General features: G+C 43.1%; 1 protein-coding gene across 8 annotated transcripts in view; it reads left to right on the forward strand.

The window, feature by feature from the left end:
- The window catches only part of ntng1a (netrin g1a), a 170,206-nt gene that overhangs the window by 156,529 nt on the left and 3,111 nt on the right, over positions 1-10,566 (forward strand). The window lies entirely within an intron of this gene.

The raw sequence follows: 10,566 nt of genomic DNA on the forward strand, positions 1-10,566 counted from the left end.
TTTCTTTTCTCCAAATGTCACAGATTTTTCTTTTTGTTTAAGTCAAGCTTTAGTTACAAAGCTACAGGCAGACAGGAAATAAACCTCAGCAAGGTGGATCATAAATTTTTCTCATAGTTCTGTAAAGACTAACTGGTCAGGGACATGGTCCTGCCCCAAGTGGAGAAGTTTAGGTATCTCTGGGTCTTGCTCATGAGTGAGGGAAACCTGGAGCGCGAGATTGATAGGCGGATTGGGGCTGAGTCTGCAGTGATGCGGGCATTGTACCGGTCTGTCGTGGTGAGGAGAGCAGGGGCGGCGTTAGGCCCGGCTACTTGGGCTGAAGCCCCGGATCTTTCATGATAAGCCCCGGATCTAAATCGCGGAACATGCAGTACCAAAGTCCAACAGAGGGCGAAGCTGGCAGTAGTTTGTATACAGCCTGCCTGAGCCTCCACCACTGAAGAAGAAGCCCTTCAGCAGCCGGCTTCTTCTACACTCTCTGCCTGAAACGCATGAGTGAAGATGGACATAAGGACGTTTTTTAGACAAAAAGTACCGCGACAGAACCCCAGCTTTGATGAGACTGGTGTTGACTCAGGTTTGTGAGTCTTATTTAAAAATATTTGTTGTGCTGCTGGTTTGCCTAAAGTTAGCTTACTATCAGGTAACGTTGATGGAGAAAGAACGCGGGAATATTTACTATCATCTCACACTAAATCAAATCAAATCAAATCAACTTTATTTATATAGCACTTTTCATACAAAAAATGCAACTCAAAGTGCTTTACAGATTAAAATGGCCCCATAGATCCCACATTCCCATCCCAGCCCCCCTCCCCAAGTATAAAACAATTAAAAATTACAGTTCCCCTCCCGCACCCAACTTCCAAAGTGGACATACAATCACCCGCACACACACACACACACACACACACACACACACACACACACATGCACACACACACACACACACACACGCACACACACACACACACACTCGTGAACACCAGAGGAAACAATAGGCTGAGTTCAGATGGGTCAGGTAATGAACGACACATCATCAGCGGAGCCATCTGCCTTGGCAGCAACAGATCCACGGCAGCAGCCAAGACACCGGCCCATGACGCCCAGTGGCGTAGGGCAGAAACCCCCACCAGTGCCCGGGCACTACCTGGGGAGCGCCCCGGCCACCGCCGCCCCTGACCACCGGCCCCAAGGCAGAGGGCTCCGCAGAGGAAACACTGGAGGATTTAAGATATATAACATATAAAATAATAAAAGCTAATAATGATAAAAAGTAACTGATAAAAAGTGATTATAAAGATAGTAAAAGAAAACATAATCATATAAAAACACTAAGATGTATATAAAATGATAAAAATAATAAAAGAGATAAATATGTATTTATAGATAAATAGTAATCAGTTAAAAGCTAAGCTAAAAAGGTGGGTCTTGAGCCTATTCTTAAAAGCCTGGATGTTCCCTTCGGACCTGAGGTCCTCCGGCAGCCCGTTCCAAAGGTGAGGTCCGTAATACTTGAAGGACGCCCCGCCGTGGGTGTGAGTCTTAACTTTAGGGATAACTAGGAGACGGCTGCCAGAGGAGCGCAGAGACCGCAAGGGTTTATACAGTAAAAGCAGTTCTGAAAGATAAGAAGGCCCAAGACCATTAAGACACTTAAAAACCATTAAAAGAACCTTAAAATCAATCCTGAAACATACAGGGAGCCAGTGCAGTGATTCTAAAACCGGAGTGATGTGCTCCTGCTTCCTGGTCTTCATCAGGACACGTGCTGCTGAGTTTTGTAAAAGTTGTAAACCTGAGATGCTCTTTTTGGGAAGACCAGAAAGCATGGCATTGCAGTAATCAATTCTACTGGTTACAAAAGCATGCACTAGCGTCTCCGTATTGGCCCGAGAGAGAATGGGGCGGACTCTGGCGATATTCTTAAGATGGTAAAAACCTATTTTTGTGATGTTTTTAATATGGGGGATAAAAGTCAGCTCAGAGTCAAAAATAACACCCAGATTCTTCACTTGTAGTGATGGATAAAAAGACATTGATTGTAGTTTAGGTAAAAGTTTCTCTCTCTGGGCCTCAGGACCGATGACTAAAACTTCAGTTTTGCCCTGGTTGAGCTGGAGAAAGTTTTCAGTCATCCATGATTTAATATCTAAAATGCAATTAAAAAGTGTTTCCATTGGCTGAGAGTCATCAGGAGACACGGAGATGTACAACTGTGTATCATCAGCGTAACTGTGGAAATTCACCCCATGTCTCCTGATGACGCTGCCCAGAGGGAGCATATAGAGGTTAAAAAGTACTGGGCCTAGAATTGATCCCTGAGGCACCCCGCATGTGATGCTGTGGACCCCAGAGGAACAGGTATCCACTAAACACTAACAGGAACAATACTCTGCCCTGAATATGCTTAATACCGTAAATCCTCTAATACAGGCCCGGGCCTGTATTTGACTCAAGCTCATCAAGCTCCAGGCCTTTATTGGAAGGAGGGCCAGTATTAGAGGCAGGCCTCTATTTCTATTTGAGCAAAATGAACTAATGGTTTGCTGGAGTTTTTGACAATTAAAAGTGCGCCCACATTTTCAAAGTTAAACACATTTCTTTTAACAACGGTAGTTCCTGCCTCAGCCATCCCCCCCCCCCTCCCCCTGCACAGCGGCCGCAAACTCACTGATGCGCCTGCAGCCTCTCGGAGTTCCTGCTGCTCTAAACATTAAAATAATTATTTCATTTTCTGTTCCTCACTTCTGATGACCTTCAATGGTGTCTGTTTGTTGCAACCAGCAGGTACAAAAACTAACTTGTTTTTATTTGACTATTTTTCTGTCCTGTCTGTTTATTATCTTCCTGCATCTCCTCTCAATCCTAAAAAAAAACTGCTACCTGGGTTCATATATATTCACCTCATGAGTTACCTTTGAACTGCAGTTCTAAAAGATCTACCGACCGCAAAAACAGCGTAGCGCTTGCTGTTTGGCGGCTGTATCAGTGATCAGTGCGTCGGAGGACAAGGTGATGCGCGCAGCGCCCCGCTCCACAGCATGCAGCGAAACACATCAGGCGCAAATAAAAGACAGAAAACATTAAAGGAAATGAACTGACATGAACGATCGCGTGTTAAATTAGTTTTTGAGGTGGCGACACCTGATTGTTACTGTGGCCGTGCTCAGGAAGCAGATCTACCGACCGCGAAAACAGCTGAGCACTCCCTGCTTGCCGGTCGCATCAGTGATCTATGCGTCGGAGGACAAGTTGATGCGCCCCGCTCCACAGCAGCGATACACATCAGGCACAAATAAAAGACAAAAAACATTAAAGGAAATGAACCAACATGAACGATCGCGTGTCAGTACCTACGGTCTGGCACAGAGCGTTGCTGATCACAGAGAATGTGATCATACGATAATTCAATAGGGAGCGTGGTTTCACAGACGCGGAAGTGATAGCGTCGGTGAAACGCCGGCTGCTCTAGGAAACCCCCGAGCGTTCGAGCGTCAACGAAGTGACACGGAAATGCCGGGCTTTCCAGAAGTAAGTAAGATAACTTACTATGAGCTGATAGTTCGTTGGATTGATCGGTACGTTGGAAACTCTGATCGTGAATCTGAAGAAACGATGACTGAGTGGTGAGCTGGAAAGGCGACTTCCGTTTATAGCCGCGGTTTGTGACGTAGGTGCGACATGAAGGGAATCCCCGCGAGGGGCATGCTGGGAGTCCCTACTTCGCGGATTTTCACCTATCGCGGCCAGGTCTGGAACGCATCTACCGCGATAAACGAGGGATTACTGTACTTCATACACCCCGTACTGCTGCTCTCCAGAGTGTTCTGCAGCATAATCAGCACGTTCTCTTTGAACTTGATAGTGTAATGACCTGGCTGGGGTTGTAAGCCAGGTGCATTCTGGGTATTGTGTTATATGTGTTTCCTATCGTTCTGCTAGTTCCTATGTGCTGATTTGCGTGTTGTGTGAGTGTTATGTAAGCCACAGGGAAGGTGATGTGTGTTCTGTGGAGCGGGTTGAATTAGCATGGTTAACTGACACCGTGACTCTGTGTGGTAGGAGTGTGATAGAGGATCTTGTCTGTAGCGTTACAAAGCGTTGAAGAAAAAGCTTAAAAAAGGTCTGCGTGAACTTCTACTGCCTCATGCTGGTTGATTTGGGGACTATAACCCTGCCGCTGGGACGCTCGTACTAGCTTGTTACCAAATTTCATCCGGCCACAATAAGAGACCGGCCATTATTTACCTCCGCTGACTCTGACACCGGCCAGAATTGGAGACCCGGCCTTTAATTGAATACCGGTCTGTATTAGAGGATTTACGGTATGTAGCTTCAGATTAAAAATTATGTGGTACAAGACATATATGATGTTGACTAGTGCGTGTCACGTGTGTGTGCGCGCGTGTTAAGCCCCGGATCTTCTTCAGTCCTAAATCCGCCCCTGGAGGAGAGAACTCAGCGGGAAGACAAAGCTCTCAGTTTACTGGTCGATAAGATACAATCGGCCAACATGAGTTTTCTCCACAATGTGGCTGGGCTCTCCCTTAGAGATAGGGTGTGAAGCTCAGTCATCTGGGAAGGGCTCGGAGTAGATCCGCTGCTCCTCCACATCAAGAAGAGTCAGTTGAGGTGGCTCGGGCCTCTGATTAGGATGTCTCCTGGACGCCTCCCTGGTGAGGTTTTCCGGGGAAGTCCAACCGGGGAAGACCTAAAGGAAGACCCAGGACACGCTGGAGGGACTATGTCTCTCAGCTGGCCAGGGAACGCCTTGGGATTCTCCTGGAGGAGAAGAAGAAGAAGAAAATATCATTTCTACAGCGACTCTCAAGATAAAAATCATAAGATGTTTCACAAAAACAAAAAATGTAAAAATATAAAAAATAATTTATAAAATGGTTAAAAATATTTTTAAAATGAGAAAAAAATAGACAATTGTGATTAAAAAATGTTAAGAAAGAGAGAGAGTGACTAGGAAAGAGGGAAATCAGTGGATCCTGAAGAAGGTGGAATAGGTGGGGAGAGCAGAATAAAGAGAGAGTGGTGAAGGTCAGGAGAAGGCCAGGAACTGGCCCAAGTAGCTGTGGAGAGGGACGTCTGGACCTCTCGATTTAGGCTGTTGCCCCCACAATCCGGGTCTGGATAAGCAGAAGAAAATGAATGGAAGGAAGGTTTATCACGCTGCAGAAACAAATCATAAAGCCTCTAGATGTGGTTCTTTTCCAGTGGACCATCATGATCCCACCCATGGATGGAAGGTTAAAAGTTTGCAATCATTTACATGAAAAATAAACTTTTCAGATACACAAAATTAAAAATAGAAAAGTTAGATGGTTGAGCAATGCTCTAGTCTATGTCTGTCCAAACCAAAAGATCTTATCATCCAGTGGTGCCCCAAAGGGAGGGAGTGAGGAGGCACTAACTATAGGTCTAGATCCCACGACACACACTCAGAAATGCTATTGCCACTCAGGTAATAATTGTGCCGTTAGCTCATTGTTACTACAGAATAAAAACACACTTTAAATCTTCACATTTAGAAATATAAACCATATTAAAGGTAAATCAGGAATTTAAGAAAACTGCCTATAATTTGCTTTATTTATAGTAAACCTGTCATTACAGCAGCAACTGCAGGAATTTATTTTCCCTTGACCAAAAGGATTCAGCTGAATTTCCAACCATATTGCCTAAATATTGCATTTGGTTGTTGTCAGTCTGCAGCTCACAACTAAAGAGAGACCCGGCGCATTGTGATTTAAATTCAGTGTGAAATAAACTGGCTTATTTTAGTACTTCTGGCACAGATGGATCTTCATTAAAATGCACTGTTTTTGGCTGCAACTTGTTGGTGGCTCCTAAAATATTCAGTGTGTACAGGGTAAACACATGCTGTCAACATGCATATCTGTTTCTGCACAAAGAGACGTGTGAAGGGAGAAAGATAAAGCAGGCATGGCTCGCATCCTGTGCCTTCATAGGATGAAAACATGCACACATCCTAGAGCAGTGCTTGGTGGAAATTTGAGACTGTTGAACTCCACAAAAACAGAATTTAAATGTTTGCAAGTAAGATGGGAAAGCAAGAAACTGGACTGAAAGAAACATTTTCGAGCAGTGCCAAGTTGAACAGATGGAAAATCACATGCAGAGAGAATAGATCGGTGGTTTTATTTGACGGATTAGCCACAAGGCAGTCATCAGACGTCTAAACAAACATTACCGTGGAAACCATTTCCATCAGAGATCTTCTCTTGCAATGAGATTCACAAGATTAAAGTAATATTAAAAACTGATGGCCATATTATTCCGCTGATAAATACAAAAACTAATTTGTGTTACTGAGCTGGTTTTCCATAATTTAGTTAAGTTACTGGTTGAAGATTTACCACTGACAACCAGAGTCGATCAAATCAGAAACAAAAGATTCATTTTTTGAAGCAACCACAGGATAATTTTCAGCAGTTTGCACATCTGTTTATCATACCTGAGATTTCCCATCAGAATTTCTCTCTCAGCATAAAGTACGAAGTTGGGAGATCTCTGGAGGGCGTCATGGCGCTCAGATATGAAGCAAAAATACGACGTGTTAAAAGTGGTTTGCTTCAGACATGTCAATATTTGCAAATGGAACTTGCCGATTGTTTTGTGTTGATTTTGCATTTATCTGAGTGAGTAATCAGTATTGATAAGTTGATGAAAAGGGACATATGTGCAAGTAGCAGCAAGTCTTACAGCATGCAGCCTAGCTTTTTGTCTTGGCTCATGGTTTTAGGTCTGCTGCATCAGTCTCACCCATCTGTAGCAATCAGGACAGACGTCGTACCTAATGTCTCTGAGGCAAATATGTGTTTACGGCTTTCATCGTGTTGAATTTAAGTTGTTTGAGGAACACAATTATTTGAAAATTCAGCATCAAGTTAAGAGCTACGTGACTCAACAGCAGTTGGAAAGAGCTAGCTAGTTTCCATTGGAGGGGTGGCACTGAAGTCGTATTCTGCAGCGAGTCAAATGGGGTATCTTAGTGTCATCGGCCTATTATTTAGTTATGTTAGTTATGTTAGTTTTGCTAGCTATACTTGCTCCTGATCTTTTAATGAAGAGTGAAGAAATGTTGATATTTCAGACAAGAAATCCACTTGGAATTTCAAAGAATGTTCTTCTGTCGTCTCTCCAGAACATTTCAGGGTAGCAGGAATAGATATATGGAAATAACATTTGTTTATAAAACAGTTCCTGATCTGTGTGAAACATTTAAACACAGACAGATCTACTACTTTAAAGCGATAACAACCCCCAGCGGAAGAAGTTAGAAAACTTTTTATGCTTGATCTTTTTTTCTTTTTTTTTTGCATGGCTCCTGATGCAGTGTTTGTGTTCACCACCAATTTGCATTCAGACTGAAAAATGCAATTAAAAACTTAAATCTCTTGTCAAACACATCACTTTCCCAGACAGGCACACCTAGTTCATTGGCTCCCTCTCTAAATATTATCACTCATATCAAAAGCAAACACAACAAATCTTGTCATTTACTGCCTGTGCCGGCTCTGTTTACTCTGGGTAATGCGAAGGAGTTGATGTGGGGAGACCGGGAGCAGATAAAGCCTCAGAGCTCTGAAAAGAACCAAGTTTTAAGGCTTCCGTGGTTTCTGCAATACCTTTAATCTTGCAGAACTTCCACATCTGACACAACTTGTCATTGATGTTTGTTTTTAAACAATCAATACTGTGTTTCATGTTAGACTTGAACTACACTTAATTGGCAAGAGATGAAGTGCTCTGTCTGCAGGGATGGCCATTACCTGGACTTACCTTTGAATTCAGCTGAACTCGCTGTGCAGGTTTAAGCATCACTTGGAATGAAAATGTAACAGTGTGGCTCTGAAAATGCAGAATGCTCACTAAGCCAGTGATAGAGGACTAATGTCTGTGGTTTATTTATTTATTTATTTATTTTGTAATTGCACAGATCAAATGCAAAAGATAGAATGATGCCTGCAAATATATATATATATATATATATATATATATATATATATATATATATATATATATATATATATATATATATCATCTCACTGTTTTCCCTTTAATTTCAGCTAAGCTAACCTGCAACATTCACAGCAACATGCAAAGAAATTAGATCCTTAGCTTGACTAAATCACAGATTTTATAGAGCAGGGGTGTCCAATCCTGGTCCTTTAGGGCCACCGCCCAACATGTTTTAGTTGTTTCCCTGCTGCAACACACCTGATGTAATGGCTGAATTACCAGTGCAAAATCTCATTAAGCCTGTTAATCACCCACTGGTCAAATATGGGATTAACAGGATGGACAAGGGCCCTCAAGAACCAGCGTTGGACATTGCAGGTGACCACAATAAACTATACACAGAAACATGACCATCCCTCAGGTAGCTGGATGCATGTACGCAAATAGTGGCCACATTTACATTGCTCCAATTGATGAGGAATAATCAGATAATCAATTATTTATAGGTTTTCACATTAAAAAGTAATTTGATTATGATATACGTGAAACAAAGAATATTTGAGTACTTTTTAAAGCAGTACTAAAAGTCAAAGTGTACATAGGGACACCAAAAATGTTTATTTATTTATTTATTTATTTTTGCAAAATCATGCAAGTAATAATGTTTGCATTTGAACAAAAAGTGCAAATACTTCAGAAAATCACTAAGGAGAATGGTGTCTCAGTGGAAACTAAGAAAACCCAGCATGGCTCTTAAATAGGACTTAGGTTTGAATTTACACCAAAAAAGATTTAAAACTGAAATCGTATATATATATCTTAGAAAGTGTCCTACAATTAAACATGTTTGTAGAGTATTTTAAAAGACATACAAATCAACCATAAACATACTGTAAAATGATATAGCTCCATGAAATACTTGATTCATTTACACTTCTACTCTATTTCCTCCATTTAAAAGTGCTTCCCACAGTTGGAAGCATCTCCTTATCTCTTCCTGTTGTCTCCTGATGTTGCCTGTGTTCTAGTGTTTAGCTGCTTTTAATTTAATGAAACCCTGCATCCATATTTCAACAGCAGAAAGAGCACGGTGATGCACGCCACTTAGATTATCCATAATAGTCAAATAAAGATCACTGTCATCCACAAGTGCCTGTTTTGAGTATAGATCTTGTCAACGCTTGAGGAATCTCTAATTAATGGACCAAAGAGTAAGCCTGGTGACTAGACCTTGTCGTGAGGTGCACAGCAGATCTGCTCCCTCTCCAGCAGGACATGCAAACAGGAATAGAACATTTGGTAATTCTGAGAAAGGTTCCCATCAAAGCTCTATTTGGCTACCCCTGAGAGACGACATACATCCAATCCCCGAGTATTAGGAGACAGCTCTTATGTTTCGTATTGGGATATTTATGTCCCATAGACTTCGGAGATTGCTTACCACATTGTTTTCCACACCCATAAAGGATTGAAATGGGCAGAAGTGGGCCCCGTGTTTATCACTGTTTATTTGTCTCTGTTGGTTTATTAGTTTGTGCCTCGCAGCTTTGTTTGCCTCCAGCTTGCTTGACAGCTTGCCTCCACCGGGAATAGAGTAGCCTCGGTGTCCCAGCTCTAAATATACACCGATTTCCACCTAATGTTCAGTTTGTCTCAAGTCGGTGCTGCTCAGGAAAAGCCTCTCAAGCATGGAGGAAGCATCGAGTGTGTTTCTGTGCAGAGATTATTTGGTTGGGGTTAATCAGACATCACTTGGGTAAAGATGGGCCTTACGTAGACAACGGAACTTTAAGATCTTCAAATGTATCATGTTTAAAAGTCAGAGGCTAGACCGTCGATCCGACTGTCATGTCACCGTGGAAAGGTTTTAGAGGCTGAACTGAAAAAGAAAGAATACATTATTATACCTTAGTGGTTCTCACAGGTAGGATCAAGAAAGACACTTTTTGTGGTCTTCTTGACTTGGCTTTAGGGTACCACTGAATTTTGGGGTCTTTGTAATGTTGTGGTTCTAGATCTAAAATAATTCTGTAAAATTCATTTTAAACTACAGAAAGCGGACGCTGAGCCGATCTGTCGTGGGGAAGAGGGAGCTGAGCCAGAAAGCCAGGCTCTCGATTTACCGGTCGATCTACGTCCCAATCCTCACCTATGGTCATGAGCTTTGGGTAATGACCGAAAGAACGAGATCGCGGATACAAGCGGCCGAAATGAGTTTCCTCCATAGGGTGGCCGGGCTCAGCCTTAGAGATAGGGTGAGGAGCTCGGACATTCGGGAGGGACTCGGAGTAGAACCGCTGCTCCTCCGGATCGAAAGGAGCCAGTTGAGGTGGTTTGGGCATCTGGTCAGGATGCCTCCTGGACGCCTCCCCGGGGAGGTGTTTCGGGCATGTCCTGCCGGCAGAAGGCCCCCGGGTCGACCCAGGACACGTTGGAGAGGTTACATCTCCAATCTGGTCCGGGAACGCCTTGGGGTCCTGCCGGAGGAGCTGGTGGACAAGGCCGGGGAGAGGACGGCCTGGAGCTCCCTAGTTGGGATGCTGCCCCCGCGACCCGGACCCGGAT

The sequence above is a fragment of the Nothobranchius furzeri genome, chromosome 7 (genome assembly GCF_043380555.1).
Source record: "Nothobranchius furzeri strain GRZ-AD chromosome 7, NfurGRZ-RIMD1, whole genome shotgun sequence".
Taxonomy (NCBI): Eukaryota; Metazoa; Chordata; class Actinopteri; order Cyprinodontiformes; family Nothobranchiidae; genus Nothobranchius; species Nothobranchius furzeri.